The 17,354-nt window shown below is 47.4% G+C and overlaps 1 long non-coding RNA gene across 2 annotated transcripts in view; it reads left to right on the top strand.

Moving 5' to 3' along the window:
* The window catches only part of LOC142665926 (uncharacterized), a 133,425-nt gene that overhangs the window by 36,336 nt on the left and 79,735 nt on the right, over positions 1 to 17,354 (top strand). Inside the window, exon 1 of one of the 2 annotated variants that reach the window (XR_012851601.1) lies at positions 15,791 to 16,042. The exons of the other annotated variant lie outside the window; for it this stretch is intronic. This is a non-coding gene — a long non-coding RNA (uncharacterized LOC142665926). Of the gene's footprint in view, positions 1 to 15,790; positions 16,043 to 17,354 lie in introns of those variants that run through there. 2 annotated transcript variants of the gene reach the window in all.

Below are 17,354 nucleotides of genomic sequence, written 5' to 3'. Positions count from 1 at the left end.
ACTTCTTATGCGCAGCCGCCATCATTATGACACTCCGTTTGGATGTTTACATTCAGAGTTTGACAGCTGTTGCGCGAATCACGCAGTTCGCACGGAAGTGCTTCCGTGTGCCATGCGTGGTTTTCACGCACCCATTGACTTCACTGGGTGCGTGACGCGCGAACAGCGCACAAAGATAGGACATGTCGTGATTTTTTTTCAGCGCACTCGCGCTGCGCAAAACTCACGGACTGTCTGCACAGCCCCATAGACTAATATAGGTGCGTACGACAACCGTGAAAAGCACGCACGTCGCACCCACGTATATTACGCGCGTGTAAACGAGGCCTTAGTCGCAGTTCACACTGAGTTTTTTTACGGTGATTTGGATGTGGAACCCGCAGCAAAAAATGTCCAAAACTGCCGCCTATTGATTTCAATGGAAGGCGGAGAAGTTTTATTTCCAAGGCGATTTTTAGCAGCTCGCAGAAAAAAAAATGGCAAGTTCTTGTCTAGCCGCGGTTCCGCCTCTGACCTCCCATTGAAGTCAATGGGAGGCAAAAAAAACGTTTTTGCTGCGTTTTTCTCCCCTTAGCGCTCAATAGCAATGGGTGAAAAACGCAGCGAAAATCGTGACAAGAATTTGTAGGGAGGTCCAAATCTGCCTCAAAATTCCTTCCCGAATTTTGAGGCAGATTTTTCGGTCTGCAAAAAACCTGTGTGAACACCACCTAATGAATAATAGATAAAAAAGAAACAAAAAATAAACTCAGTGAGCAAATAATTGTAAATAAAATGTTCAAAAAATAAACTACAAAGTGAATAAAAAATAAATCTCAACAAAGGGCATTAAACCGCCTCAGGCAGGGATCACACCTGCGTTCCGTTATTCTGCACCGTCAGAGGAGCAGAACAAGGGAATGACTGAACCAACGGTTCCGTTGCACAACGTATACCGCCAGTTGCCGACTGAACCCATTGACTTTAATGGGTTCCGTCGGCTTTCCATCGGGGTGTCCGTGATTGAGCAGCACTATTGTGTCTGGTAAACTCACGCAAGTCCTGCCAGATCTGCGACGCAGGCCCCTAACGGAGGCTCCGACGCAGATGTGAACATAGCCTTAAATAGCAGAAGGCAGCGGGTTGCATGTAGAGATGAAGCCGGGAGTTTTTCTCTTGTTCTACGCCGGCTTCCTGCCATACAAAAGGTGCAAATACTGCATTTTCACTGCTTACGGCACGTAACCAAAAGTGGGTGGGGCTTAGAAAATGGGCAGGGCTCTCCTGTGGCCCCACAACTTCACTATAACTTACGCAAGGAAGTGGTGAACGGACGGCCATAGACGCGCCTAATTTATTAAGATACGTGTGCATCTTACCCCAGCGTTTTTTAGGCCCCTGTAACGCCAGAATTAATCAATTCTAATAAAAATACAAATGTTCCTGCTCCAATAGAAATAAATAGGAAAAAAACACAATAGTTGTGCGACTGTTGTGTTAAAGTTGCATAAAAGATGCAACTTTTTTAATCTACCTGTTGCCTGACTCCACACATTCCTCTAGATGCCCCTGTTACGTAGAGGTGTACAGAATAAAAAAAAAAAAAAACATGACTGCTTGCTTTCAAAAACAGCGCCACACCTGTTCATGGGTTGTGTCTGGTATTGCAGCTCAGCTTTATTGAAGTGAATGGGGCAGAGCTGCAATACCACACACAGCCTGTTAACAGGTGTGGCGCTATTTTTAGAAGAAAGCAGCCATGTTACTGGACCCCTATATAGTGTTGTTGTACCCCCGGGATTTCCTAGAACCGGTTTTGTTGGCAGTGAGTTAGTGTCCTGACATTTCTGATCGCACACAGGTTTTTCCAGTTAGTGTTTAGAGTCATTCATCGTCTTGTACCATCATAACTTCTACCTACCCCCCACCCTTTACCCCTGACACCTTCATGTCCCCCCCTCCCAGCGGCAGCGAGGAGGAGGGGGGCGGTCGGCGCTGTCACTACATAATAATCTGTCAGCACTCGCTGCCTCGGATTTATTTGTGCACTAAAGCCAGCCTGAGGCGAGCGGATGCAGACGGCATCGCCGGGTTCTGGAAAATGTGTTCCAAGGAGCTAAAAAGCGGCTTTTCAAAATATTTCACCCCTCTAATAAACGCATTTAATTAAAAGTCATATAACTTGCTTTTCATTAAAAATGTCTGCTTAGGGCGAGCGCTGGAATACGCATTACTTAGCAGGTAAAACTACAGACATGGGGACCCCCTCCTCCCACCCAAAACATATATACCATTCTATAGAATGACACCTAGAATAGTAATGTAACCAGTACATACAGATCAGCGATCATCCACTGATCTGCAGTGCTCAATATTCACTAGACCCCTCTAGTGAACCTATCTGGGGGGTGCAGGAGCTGCCGGGACTTGTCAGGGCCTCACCAGCGGCTCCTTCTTTTACCACTTTCTTCAATTCTGAACTGTGACACGTGCGGACACCTGAAGAAGTGGAAGAAAGAGGAAGAAAGTGAAATGTTTCTGCACTGTTGAGGGTATGCTGGCACTTATAAGGGCACTGCACCTGGCACGGATGTAGTACCGTGGATTCGATTTATCGGGGCCGACCGTGGCTGCGATTTATCGGGGCCGACCGTGGCTGCGATTTATGGGGCCGACCGTGGCTGCGATTTATCGGGGCCGACCGTGGCTGCGATTTATGGGGCCGACCGTGGCTGCGATTTATCGGGGCCGACCGTGGCTGCGATTTATCGGGGCCGACCGTGGCTGCGATTTATCGGGGCCGACCGTGGCTGCGATTTATGGGGCCGACCGTGGCTGCGATTTATGGGGCCGACCGTGGCTGCGATTTATGGGGCCGACCGTGGCTGTAAATTGTGATTGCAGGGTGCCAGGAATCTATGGGGCACGGTTTGCTGGTATTTATGGGTCCACTGTCGTTCTTGATGGTAGCAACAGTAAGAACTTATAAGAGCACTGTGGCTAAAATTATGGGGATATGGTTGCTGATATTTCTGTGACTGCCAATTTATGGGGCCCTGGAGGTCTCATATGGGGGCTCTAGATATCGATATGTGGGTACGTCATTCAGGGGTTGGTTGATGTTCAGACTTCAGGATGTTGGATGGTAGAAGATCTATAGATCTTAACTCTCATTTCTCTTCAGCACTTTCAGGAAAAAGTATTTAATACGTCCGGCATCTGAGCGGAGACGTGTAACAAGGGCTGCAAATAGCCCAGTCCCCCCAGATTCTACTTACAAAAGTCCTGGAGACCCCAAGGCTGTCTGATCTGTATACAACTCCTATTAAGTATTAACAAGAAATAGAGCGCTCGGATGATATTTGCGTTATTCGCTTGCCTTTAAGTGTGGTTTATTTTTTATGGCCTGATTGGCGCGGTCTGTGGCACTACTCGCGCGGTCAAAATTCATCCGTTGGAATTTGTATCCGGCGTAGCGGTCCCGGCTCCGTTAGGACGCTGCTAGTTTCTTGGAAAGTGTCTTCATTGGGCATGTGATGTATTTGATGGGTATAATATCCTCTGCCCCTGTCGCAGTACATCTCCACTACACGCTACGTCTTCATTTACTGCCTGTGAGTGACCAGTGCAGGAGAACGCCCACATCATGATATATCCCCGAGGCACAATGGTTGCCTCATATACACAAAGAAAATGCCAGACACATGCAGGACACCGCGGGGTGCCAGCAGCCGCAAATAGCTGAATTCCAACGCTACAGACTACAGGGCAAAGAGTTAAAGGGTGCCTAAGGGCACAAACGTCAAGGCCTAGAAGTAGGGTATTATAATACGGTGCGTTCCCACAGTCGGCGCCCATCCCCCAATATGACCCCAGAATAACCTATTGTCCTGACCCCATTGGACCAGCTTTTCCTGTAGGTGAATAGGCGGATACCCCATAGTTCAAAATGAATTATGAGTCCGGATTCTGTGCTGGAGACCACCAGTGATCTTCCAACCGAGCGGAGATTCCTCCATCAATCTCTCCCCTCCATTATGTCCTGCCGGGAGATGTACATGTGCTTGTTTATATAGTCATGTATATAAACACTGGAGATAGATAGATAGATATGAGATAGATAGATATGAGATAGATAGATATGAGATAGATAGATATGAGATAGATAGATATGAGATAGATAGATATGAGATAGATAGATAGATATGAGATAGATAGATATGAGATAGATAGATAGATAGATAGATAGATAGATAGATAGATAGATAGATAGATAGATAGATAGATAGATAGATAGATAGATATGAGATAGATAGATAGATATGAGATAGATAGATAGATATGAGATAGATAGATAGATATGAGATAGATAGATATGAGATAGATAGATATGAGATAGATAGATAGATAGATAGATAGATAGATAGATAGATAGATAGATAGATAGATAGATAGATAGATAGATAGATAATATTTTTTTGTTATAATGGATTGAATGACGCTCCGTGGGATGTGAAAAGTTTGGGCTATTATTTTTATGAGCCAGTCCTGACCTTTGTCTCTGACCTGTTTGGGGAGCTCCTTGGTCTTCATGTTGCTTGTATTTATCCTGACATCATGTGACAGATCACGTGACACTTATTTAACTCCTTATGTGACTTCTGGAGTGAATTGCTTTGACAGTCCCGGTTTCTCAACGCCTTCCCGGGCGGTCTGCAAAATGTCCCGCTGGGCGCTGCAACTGTATCAAAACAGCTGATCGCTGCTGAAAGGCACCCTGCATGCCAAACGTCTGCAGCAGCGATCAGCGTCAGAAGGCAGGAGTCTTGCAGCGGTGTTCTGACTGGGATCGATGCCTGCCCAAGAGTGGACCAGTCCAGTCACCTGACCTGTCATCTAACCTCACCGGTCAGGTGACAGGTTAGGTGACAGGTTAGGTGACAGGACTGGTACACTCCCGGGCCGGCATCGACACCAGTGAGAACACCGCTGCAAGACTCCTGCCTTCTTCTGACGGTGAGTGACATCAAAGCAGAGCGGAGAGTGACAGCAGTACGGCCGGCTAACTCTACCGCTCTCCGTTCTGGCGGCATTTTGGCACAAAGTATAAGGGGGAGGGGGATGTACGAGGGGCGCCATCTAGGGGGGGGCTGTGTGTGGCGCCATCTGGGGGTGCTGTGTGTGGCGCCATCTAGGGGGGGCTGTGTGTGGCGCCATCTACGGGGGGGGGGGGGGGCTGTGTGTGGAGCCATCTACGGGAGGGGGGCTGTGTGTGGAGCCATCTACGGGGGGGGGGGGCTGTGTGTGGAGCCATCTACGGGGGGGGGGGGCTGTGTGTGGAGCCATCTACGGGGGGGGGGGGCTGTGTGTGGAGCCATCTACGGGGGGGGGGCTGTGTGTGGAGCCATCTACGGGGGGGGGCTGTGTGTGGAGCCATCTACGGGGGGGGCTGTGTGTGGAGCCATCTACGGGGGGCGCTGTGTGTGGAGCCATCTACGGGGGGGCTGTGTGTGGAGCCATCTACGGGGGGGGCTGTGTGGAGCCATCTACGGGGGGGCTGTGTGTGGAGCCATCTACGGGGGGGGGCTGTGTGTGGAGCCATCTACGGGGGGGGGGGCTGTGTGTGGAGCCATCTACGGGGGGGGGGGGCTGTGTGTGGAGCCATCTACGGGGGGGGCTGTGTGTGGAGCCATCTACGAGGGGGGGGCTGTGTGTGGAGCCATCTACGGGGGGGGCTGTGTGTGGAGCCATCTACGGGGGGGGGGCTGTGTGTGGAGCCATCTACGGGGGGGCTGTGTGTGGAGCCATCTACGGGGGGGGCTGTGTGTGGAGCCATCTACGGGGGGGGGGCTGTGTGTGGAGCCATCTACGGGGGGGCTGTGTGTGGAGCCATCTACGGGGGGGCTGTGTGTGGAGCCATCTACGGGGGGGGGGCTGTGTGTGGAGCCATCTACGGGGGGGGCTGTGTGTGGAGCCATCTACGGGGGGGCTGTGTGTGGAGCCATCTACGGGGGGGCTGTGTGTGGAGCCATCTACGGGGGGGGCTGTGTGTGGAGCCATCTACGGGGGGGGCTGTGTGTGGAGCCATCTACGGGGGGGGCTGTGTGTGGAGCCATCTACGGGGGGGGCTGTGTGTGGAGCCATCTACGGGGGGGGGCTGTGTGTGGAGCCATCTACGGGGGGGGCCGTGTGTGGAGCCATCTACGGGGGGGGGGCTGTGTGTGGAGCCATCTACGGGGGGGCTGTGTGTGGAGCCATCTACGGGGGGGCTGTGTGTGGAGCCATCTACAGGGGGGCTGTGTGTGGAGCCATCTACGGGGGGGCTGTGTGTGGAGCCATCTACAGGGGGGCTGTGTGTGGAGCTATCTACAGGGGGGCTGTGTCTGGCGCTATGTACAGGGGGGCTGTGTGTGGAGCGATTTACAAGGGGGCTTTGGTGGATGATTTTTCAATTGACCGGTTGCAGAGTTACACAACTGGAAAAAAAAATCCCCATCATGTAACTCTGCTACCTGTCAATTGAAAAGTCATCAACCACAGGGTCTCCCTCTTGACTTTCATTGTTCTCAGCCTTTTGGTTTGTCCTGCAGCTGCCGCCGTGATGAGCAAATGTTATACCCAAGATAGGAAAAGTAACACAAAGACGATATAACCGGATCCATAATATCTGTGATATCCAGACAGTCTAGAGATCCACAGTGAGAATGTGTGCGCGTTATTTGCAGAAGGATCTTGCAGTGATTTGATAGGTTGATGCCGGATATTGGGCGTGGTTAGGGGTGTGGCTTAAAACATCCCTCTTTTCTGATTTCAAACGTTGGGAGGTATGCAGGTTGTAGTGCAAGGAGAGAGATCGTCCCTTCAAATATCATCGCAAATATGTGCGCAGGATATCATAAGGTTCATGTCAAAATAAATTATATTAGGCAAAGTTCTCAATGAACGTTTGCTCCTTGAGTAATCTTATGCGATCATCCTTTTTAATTTATTTTACTTAAATCCGTCCTTGGGAAAGCTGGGTGACTAGCAATATGGCTTCCATTAGATCTCCCATAGGGGTTGTCACCCAGCTTTCCTGTGATAACCTCTCAGTTTAGATAACTTAGTAACTTCTCCCTTCGGGCCGTTGTTTAACCAGAAATCACACGTCACGATATGAAAATGAGATGTACTAAATTCAGCTCTGCTACATCTGATAAACACTGCAAACCTTATTGGTCAATCATTGGTGGGAGTAGTAGATTTGTTCTGATCTACTCCGAAGTAGCGCCTCATGATTTTCCACATCTTGGTTGATTCCTGGTTTTCTCATGATGAGGCGTCCCCCCGGAGGTCACATTTTCTGCTTGTCCTCGCTGGCGGAGTGTGATAGATTTCCTCGGCTTCCTCTATGGAATGAATTTGTCCTATCGATATCTTTCTCCCTGACACGGCGTTGAATGCCGGCTCTATTAAACCTTCAGCGCTCGCCCTCTCTGGAGCTTTTCCTTGTTGTTCCACTATTCCCATCAATTTTCAGGTCCTGCTGCTGATCCGGGGAGGGGACCGGCCTTTAATACTCCTGAACAGGGACTTCCAATCTGAACCCACATCAATAGGAAGGTTTTATATGGAAATGCCCCTTATGACGGGTTTAGATCTTCTTCCATAAATTAAATAAAGCCGATTCATTGTAGAATAAAAAGTTCTGCAACTTTCTAATATACTTTATGCTTCAATTCCTCACCATTTTACAGATCTCTGCTTACTGTCAGTGAATTGCACCTTTCTGGTTTGGACCCCCTTACTTTCTCATTATGATAATGATCACACAATAATTATTATGTCGATGGTGCTTGAAACATTTGTTCCAACCAACAGAAATCTGCTTGATCCAAAGCCAGACAAGTTCTTAGTGCCCAAGGTGGGAGGGGGTTTCAGAATTCCCCCCACCCTCACAAGTTCGTATTGAAGCAGTCAGAGGAAAAACTATTCAGCCCGCACCCTCCGCTCAAATCCCTAGTGTACAATACGTACTCCCACCGCCTCCATCCTCTCCACGCGTGGGCAGTTTTCTACCATGTAGGGTCCGCAGCGCCTCTCCTGGCACCATCCCGTACCAGTCACACAGTAAAAGTCTTCTCAGCACTTACGATAACCCGGCACCTATAGTGTCATCAGCAGCCGGAGACCATGCCCAATGGGTTGTACAAGGAAATTTGAAGGCTTGTCCCCCTTTGAATGGTGCCCTAGGAGACTACCTACTGTGCCTACTCTTCTCTGGATCCGAGACCAACACATAAAGGGCAATGGAAAGATAGAATTTTTTAGAGAAAACGGTTCGTATTCAGGGACTTCCCGATTATTAGGTGTCCTGATAAGAAGCCCCCGCAGTGGAGATAGCACCGTACACACAAGTCCTCCAGTAAGAGCTGCTCACGGGATGTCCCGGGTTATAACCTGGCGAGAATCCTATAGCCGACATAGGCAGGAACCGGTAACAAAGCTGGCAACAGGATATATAAGAAGAGGGATCCGAGACACCGAGAGGTCACAAGACCCGGTTTAATCTTGGATGATCGTCCTGGTGGCAGCGAGCGGCTGCTCCGGGTAATATGTAGTATATATTATAAGACCGCATATGTTAGACTTGGGCTCCAGAGACATGCCAGGGGGCAATAAGTGGCTTCAGTGGTATTCCACAGAAATACCCACGCCCACCGTAACCTATGGGTGAGGGAATCGGCAGATCATTTTGATATATTTCACGTAGTAGTGGAACTGCTGGTGTGTACAGAAAAATTCTTCTAATCTGGCATCCAATAGTCCAGAAAGAAAGGGATTATAGCGGAGGTTAATGTTTAGGCGGAGACTTGAACCAACGCTTGTTTGGTCTCTGGTACAATAGACATGCAATACAACATGTGGGGCGCGATTGCGTCACGGGGGGGGGGGGGGATCCACCCTTTTTTTAACAGCTAAGATGTCACTGTTGCTATTGCCGCGGCATCTATGTTGTTATATGGACGGTATCAGAGTGATCGCCGATCCGAGCCGCTAGTGCCAGATCTCCGCGCAGCCCGCTCCATACCTCCCCCCGTGCCATGATGTACAGTTACGTCACGGTGAGGGAAGACGGTAAGGAGGGTGCTATCCTTGCAAGTGTTTTTTTATATACTTTTCTATGAGAGTCCAATAATCCAGAACATTTGATAATCCGGCATAAAACCATTGATGATAAATTAAACAAACGTTACTGCCGTAAACATAAAAAAAGATGTTGAAGCGAGTATTCAGGACGACCCTGCAGGTTATGTATTGTACCTTCATATAGCAAGGGTATATACACCATCTGTAAGGAGCAGCTAGTATATGGGCCCCAGATCACAAATAATGGACTATCCAGCTGTGGTGACACTACAACTCCCAGCATCCCCTGACAGCCTCATGCAGGGAGTTGTAGTTCTACCAGAACTGGAGAGCCACAGATCGCAGGGCTTTATACACTGAGAAACCTACTGCATAGAAGTGTATTATACTCGCCTTAGGAGCTTACAATCTAGAAAATAATGGAAAGATTAAGTAATTTATAACATTTGATAAATCTAGGAAAGAATATACTCAGAAATGTGGTTGAATTATAGGTGGCAACACGGTCTGAAATGGCTGATAACAGGGGACAATAGACTGCACAACACATGAAGAATAGAATAAAGATTTGGCGTCCCATTAAAATGAGCGTCTGGGCTCAATCTAGACCCGGGATAACTGGGGACAGGTTTTTTGGTGGAGGGCACAGCACGCGGTGTAGTAGGAGCTGGCAGTGCTAGGTGCGGCTGCTCTTTGAGTTAATCCTCTGGGTGTTTATCGGTCCTGGGGTCCTTGCGGCCATTCACATGCCAAATATTTCAGCAGATCAGGGCGGCAGCTTGAGCAGTCTGCTAATTTTGTGGCACACTGTACACAGGATTCAATGCCCCCAGTAATCCTGGCTTAGCTGGGAGCTGACCCCCTGCAGAACCAAGTCACAACTTAAAGAGGCAGCACAAAATACTGTGACCTCTGCTTTGTGTTTTTCCACCTCATTCTGCTGAAAGATCCAGCACTTCCATTACACCTTGACAAATATGAAATTTGACAGCGGACAGAGACCACTCAGCCCACCCATACTGCCAGCGCCCACCTGCTGTGCCCCCAGGTAACTATAGATCTTCTTGCCTGTGCTCCAGTCTTATATACACGTTGCGTTCTGAACCTGCTACTCCTGGACTTGCAGTTTCTCTCGTTCCTGCACATTTTCCCACTGGCCTGACACGACCTTCATCCTGAAGCTGTGGGATCTGCAGTCAGAGGCAAAAACTTAAAGGGTAACTAAACTTTTTAAAAAAAACTTTTGACATGTCAGAAGTTTTGATCGGTGAGAGTCCGGGCAATGACACCATCACCGATCGCTAAAACTGAGTGGCAAAAGTGCTCGGGTGAGTGCTGTGCCGCTTCGTTTCTGATCGGCTTTCCTCGGAGCGGTGTACGGGCTCAATAGAAAGCCTATGAGTCCATATACTGCTCGCTTGGCTTTCTGAGGAAAGCCGATCAGAAAGGAAGCGGCACAGTGTTCACCCGAGCGCTTCTGCCACTTCGTTTTAGCTTGGACCCGCACCGATGAAAAACTGTGTCACTATGACATGTCAATTTATTTTTTTTTTTTAGAAGTCTGGTTACCCTTTAAGACCTCTGAGCCCAAAGTAAAATCTGTAAAAGGGCACCCCACAGACCCTGTGCCATGTATAATACACGTGTCTTGCGTGTTCGTGTCGGCGCCTGGTACGACTTCTGCCTCTGTACTCCATATGTCTATGCCCTTATCTGCAGTCTTCTCATGCCTGACTGGGAGGGGCTTAAAGCTGGTCTGTGCAGCATAGAGAAGCAGTATATTGTATAGCAGAGAGAACATCTGTACTGAAATATACGTCAGGTGGTTACTAGACAACCTGAGGGGCTTCATCCAACAAAAGACAGGGGAGGAAGTATAGTATAATCCGTATTATATATCAATGTATATGCAGCAATGTATATGCAGCAGTTCCCCATATAATATTTATAGCTCATTGATTTGATTGACAGGTGGGGGTTCGAGCAGTCTGACCCCGAATGATCACAAGAATCAGCGACTCTTTCCTGTTTAACAGCTCACCATGTCATACTTGCCAACATTTGGATCCAGAATTGTGGTCTGTTGTAAGCCCCTCCCCTGAGAGGCCACAAAACTACCCCGAAACGCCCCTATTAATTGCCCCTTTTGTGGTCCAGGTCACAGGAGACTCCCGCACAGTAAGACATGTGTGCGCTCATATCTACCATAGACTAGAATGGAGACCGACTGGAAACCACCTACTGTCTGCAACTGGTCACCCTCATTCTCTGGATCAGACAATCTAGTATCCAATAATCCGGAAAGTCTGATAATCCGACAACTGCAATATGATATCGCCAGACTACTCTACTAATAAAAATCAAAGTATCAGTAGTAGATTTTGTATTAATATTTTATTTTGCGTTTCTCCTGACGAATGACGATCCAATAATCCAGAATACTTGATAATCCAGAACCTGGTCCCAGTGATGCTGGATTAAAGGAATTTCACTGTATGAATTATAGATAGTTCCACTGTAAGTAAATAGAGCGTCTCCTCATGTTCTCTACCAACATATGTTAGATTTAACCCTTCTTTATTTTACATGTGAGAGATGTGGGGAGCCCGGTCTGTATTATGGGGATCAATCACTGGGAACGGGCAAAAAAAAAAAAAAGGCTCTAAATATTCTAAAGCAATTTCAACACGCTAGAGAGGCAGCGTCCTGTGACCACAGCAGGTGGATTAGGGGTGGACACCAGTGGGCTTCTAGTTCCTGCTGTTACCTGGTGGTTGCCATGGCTATAATCCTCTCAAAAGCAAAATGATGGAAGAACCGGTTGGGCAGAGAGTGGTGCGAGACGGGATCGGTCAGGACAGGGAGGGAGAGGAGAGAAGCAGGAGGGAGGAGGAAGCGTAAAAGAAGAGTAAAAAAGAAGTGGCAAGAGTTCAGAGAGATAAAAGAAACTTAAAAATACCACTGAAAGAATGTAAACGCCAGGAGTTTCGAGGACGCCTGGGTGGCATTCAGCTCCAAGAGAACTACTGCTATTTCTCTACTTATATGTCTTTTTAGGTCGCCTAGCAACCACTTGGCTTTCTGTCTGGGTGCCCACTAGCCGAGTCCATGAAGCTCCCATGCCAGGTGTAGGAACAAGAACTATAACAAGTGACATGCCATCTGTGAACGGCTTCAAAATCCTCTTATTTCAGATAAAAGGAAGTTCCACCATGGAGCTCAAAGGCTATTTTAGGAAATTGCTTAACAAGTCGCCCCCTAATGTAATATCATCAGAATTGCTTCTTTACAAGAGCAAGAAACCAGCTCATAACCCCGTAGAAGTGTCACGTGGTCAATAGATGGATGATGTCACAAGGCCCACTGACCGAATACAGACTACTGTAAACAGCGCCTGCTAAGAATCCGAACTCCCTTGGCCACTCCTCTTGTTAAAAGCCAAAAAACAGAGACTGACCCCTATACTGCACTGAGGGTACGGCCGCAATGCACCTGAAAACACCACGACAAAGAGCCTCGTGGGTTTGCAAGTAAAAACTGCTGTTTATTGGGCGCAAAATTATGCAGGTAATGAACAGACCCTCAACGACCGCGTGATTTTGCAAAACCGTGCGGCCATTAACAATCTACTTGAAAACAGCGCCAAACAGCATCGCGGTCTCCTTTCGGTCATAACTTTAAAACCACTGACAGATGAAGTGAACAACATTGACAATCTGGTTACAAAGGCGTCGGACCAGGAGGGGGGATATATTAGGCAGCAGATGGTCAGTCAGCGCTTGAAGTTGATTTGTTGGAAGAAGTAAAAATGGAGAAGTGTAAAGTTATCGGAGTGACTGACAAGAACCAAATGGTGAGGTCTCGACGGGTGGGTCAGAGCATCTCCAGGACGGCCGGGTCAGAGCATCTCCAGGACGGCCGGGTCAGAGCATCTCCAGGACGGCCGGGTCAGAGCATCTCCAGGACGGCCGGGTCAGAGCATCTCCAGGACGGCCGGGTCAGAGCATCTCCAGGGCAGCCGGATCAGAGCATCTCCAGGGCGGCCGGTCTTGTGAGCCGTTCCTGGTACGCAGTGGTTGGCACCAAACAAAAGTGGTCCAAGGTAGGACAACCGGTGACCAGCGATCGGGTAATGGGCACCCAAGACTCAATGAGCGTGGGGAGTGAAGGCTAGCTCGTCTTGTCCGATCCACCAGAAGAGCTACTGTAACACAGATTGCTGAAAAAGTTACTGCTGTACATGATAGAAAGTGGTCAGGATACGCAGAGCATCGCAGCTTGTTGTGAATGGCCTGAATGGTTATACGCTCTAGTTATATAATCATCTTTAACCTGAAACTAGAAATACACGGGTGTTTTTGTTGCTATGATAACCCAGGTAACAAACAGAGACGGAATGCAGATCTCCCTTTGGCAAATAGTTAGACCCGGACCGGCCTTTATATAAAGATAGTGATGTCATCGCGAACCACTTGTACAGTTCACGTTTTCTTCCCTACAGGATTATGGGGGTTCTAGTTTGTCATCAGAGGCGGACTCAAGTTAGCCAAAGATGGATGTGATGCGTAGGTACATCTACACGTCCTGTATTGGGGTCTTCACATGCTCAGACTGTGCATTCACTTAAAGGGGTTGTCCTAGAATCAACAATTATCACCTATCCTGTGGATAGGTGATCATTTTCTGATCGATGGGACCCACACCAATCGTGAATACGATGGTCCAAAACCCCCGGATCCTCCTGACTCCACCCCCGCATTGAGGAGCTTGAATGTTGGGGCGGTCGAGCATGTACCCGCAGCTCCATTTAAGGGCTATGAAATTGACGGGAAAACAGTAGAGCGCTGTACTCTGCTGTTCCCATAGACTTTGAATGCAGTTTCAGTGCGCACGCTCGACTGCCCAACATTCAATGTCCTCCTCACTGCGGTCCAGCAGTGAGGAGGAACAGTGGGTTCTTGCGATCTTTGGGGGTGGCAGCGTTCAGACAATTATCACCTGTCCTGTGGATGGGTGACAATTGTTGATTCTGGGGCAAACCCTTGAAGACCGATAATATCTTCTCAGCGCCCTCCCATCACAACCTTATGAGGTGAAGGGTTTTCATGGCCACTACCCAAGTGCTGAATCGATTACTTGGGTTCCCTGTGACATTCATTGGATAAAGTTATGGGATGTGCAATTTAATCTCTGATGAAAATCAGTATGGAAAAAGGACCCGTCCATGCCTATACGGGTCCTTTTTTATATATTTGTGGAGAAAGGTCCAGCAAATGGTTAAAGAGCTCCGCTATGGGACTGCAGCCAAAAAAAAACCTGCCTTGTTGGGGGGTCTATCCATGTAGTCCGGATAACCGGATATCTACCTATCAATGAGGCATGGCACTCAGAAGAGCACCTTCATTTTGTCGATCAGTTGGGGGTCACAGGTCAAACGCCCATCGATTATACATTTAGGACATATTCTATCTTTATCCCATAAACGTATGAAACTGAAAATACTCCTATGAATATTTCCATGGTCAGTTGGTGTAGCGACAGCAGTTGTAGAGGTAGATATCATAAATTGGCCCCAACACCTTGGAGCCCTATAAGGCCATGTGAACGCACGACGGGTCTGCTGTGGATTTTCGGGAAGGAATCTGTACCCAAAATCCACAACAGGATCCCACAGCTCCAAGTTCCCTCTTTAACCCCTTCACGCCGCAGCCCTTTTTCAGATTTTCATTTTCGTTTTTTCCTCCCCACCTTTCAAAAGCCATAACTTCTTTATTTTTCCTATGAGGGCTTGATTTTTGCGGGACGAGTTGTAGTTTTTCGTAGCACCATTTATTTTGCCATATAAATGTACTAGGAAACGGGAAAAAAATTATTTGTGGGGTAGAAAATGAAAAAAACAGCGATTCCTCCATGGTTTTTTGTGCGCCGTTTTTACGGAATTCACTGTGCAATTAAAACAACATGTTAACTTTATTCTGCGGGTCAATACGATTACGGTGATATTAAATATATATTGTTTTTTCTATATTTTACTACTTTTACATGTAAAAACCGAAGTGTAAAAAAAGAAAATTTATTTTGTGTCGCCAAATTCTGAGAGCCATAACTTTTTTATTTTTCCATCGATATGAGGGCTTATTTTTTGCGGGATAAGCTGTAGTTTTTAATACCATTTTGGTCTACATGCGATGTTTAGATCACTTTTTATTTAATTTGTTTGTAGGAGATGAGGTGACCAAAACATAGCGATTCTGGCGTTAATTTATTTATATTTATTTACTTTTTACGGCGTTCACCGCGCGGGTTAAATAATGATATATTGTAATAGTTCAGACTTTTATGGATGTGGCGATACCAATTATGTTTATTTATTTATTTTACTATTCTCTAGGGGGAAAATGGGAAAAAAGTTTTTCTTTTTAACTTTTCATTTTTTTTTTTTTTTTTTTTTTTTTTTACATAAAAAAACCCAAAATCCTTTATTTAACTAATTTTTACTTTTTTTATTAGTCCCCCTAGAGGACTTCAACCAGCGATCGTTATATCGCTTGCACGATATACTGCAATACTAATGTATTGCAGTATATCGTGATTCTGACAGGCACAAAGATGGCGGACCTGGGGGCCTTCATTAGGCTCCCAGGCAGCCATAGCAACCATCGCCCCCCCCCCCCGCGATTGCATTGTGGGGGGCGCGATGAGCTGTTAAAGGAGGTCGCCCCCTCTTTCTAACTATTTAAATGCTGCGATGCCGCTCGTTACTCTGAAGTGTCGGCTGACCGCGAACACCTTCCTGTATATTGATGGGCATGTGTCCGGGCGGTAGAAAGCTGCCGCAAAAGCACAGGCCAAAAACGAGGGTGGCTGTCCACGGCCGGCCGGGATTGTGGGCACGGCCGTGTGCAGGGGGATATTGCAGCCATTTCTCCGCCAGGTGAGGTGTAATACATTGTCTATGGTTTGAACAGGATAAGAACTCCTCAGCATTTTGCGGTGCGATTAATATAATTCAATGTTCCGCTTTTCATCCTAGATTTTATACAGCAACACCCTCCACAACCCCTCCGATACTGCATTTTAGAAAATTGAAAAGAATTGTGGATTATGTTAACGCTTCACAAGTTACTACGGCTAATGCTGGTGCTTGTGGGGGTGGCTGAAATCCTACTTAAACCTATAAATCCTCAGACTTCCTACTCTGTGGTGTCCCTCCTCACTCCTTCCTGTAATACCTATTCTTTCCGTGGCATTTATATCGGCTGTAAGCCCGACTATTATCTCCTGCCTGACATATTTGACAGTAAACGCTCAGGACAATGTTGCAGTAAGGTTGGCCTGTGAATGACTGGATACCCATAGTAATTCAAAGATTGCCAAGGTCTAATTTGCATCAAGGATTGTGGATCAGTTTTGTGAGTTTTGATTGGTAGGGGTCAGAGCACTGAAACTCCCACTGATCGCTAAAACGAAGCAGCAGAGGCGCTCGGGTGAGCGCGGTGGCATTTCTGGTCAGCTTTCCTCGGAGCGGTGTACGGGCACAATACAAAGTCTACGAGTTCGTACACCACTCCCAGGAAAGCGGATCAAAAACAAAGAGGTCACTCGAGCGCTTCAGCCGCTTTGTTTTGGCGATCGCTCGGATCTCAGTGCTCGGACCCCCACCAATCCAAAATTTTGTTATATCACTAGGACATGTCAAATGTTTTTTTAAAAGTTTAACACTTTAACATATTATATGCATAGGAGCATTGACTTCTCATTTAAGAAATCCGAGTGCGTCACCCACAGGCCACGGCCATCATCGCTAAGCAAAATATTAGGGCTCATACACACGTCCTTTTATTCTGCCGCCAAAAAACGGATCTGAGTATCCGTTTTGACATCCATATTGTTGCTACCCATTTTTTCCATATGTCTATTTTGAGACCGTATGTCTTTGGTATTTCATGGTCCGCAAGGAAGAAAAAATATTCATCCACTTGCCCCAAGGGATGACCCATAAGGTCACGGGATCGCTCTGGCGACAATTTTCAACATGCGGCATGCTGGGAAAATCTGTCTACCCAGGTGTCGTCTTGGATGGATCCGCAAACGGATGTGGTTTTATTAACGAACCCATAGACTAGAATGAGCGAGACCGATCCGCAAAAAAAAAAAAGGATGTGTGCATAGCCCCATAGAAATAAGGGGGTCAGCGTTTCATCCGTTAAAATAGTAAAGGCTCATTCACACATTCGTTTATTTCT

Source organism: Rhinoderma darwinii, chromosome 13 (assembly GCF_050947455.1).
Source record: "Rhinoderma darwinii isolate aRhiDar2 chromosome 13, aRhiDar2.hap1, whole genome shotgun sequence".
In the NCBI taxonomy this organism is placed as follows: Eukaryota; Metazoa; Chordata; class Amphibia; order Anura; family Rhinodermatidae; genus Rhinoderma; species Rhinoderma darwinii.
This window is presented reverse-complemented; position numbering and strand designations above follow the sequence as displayed.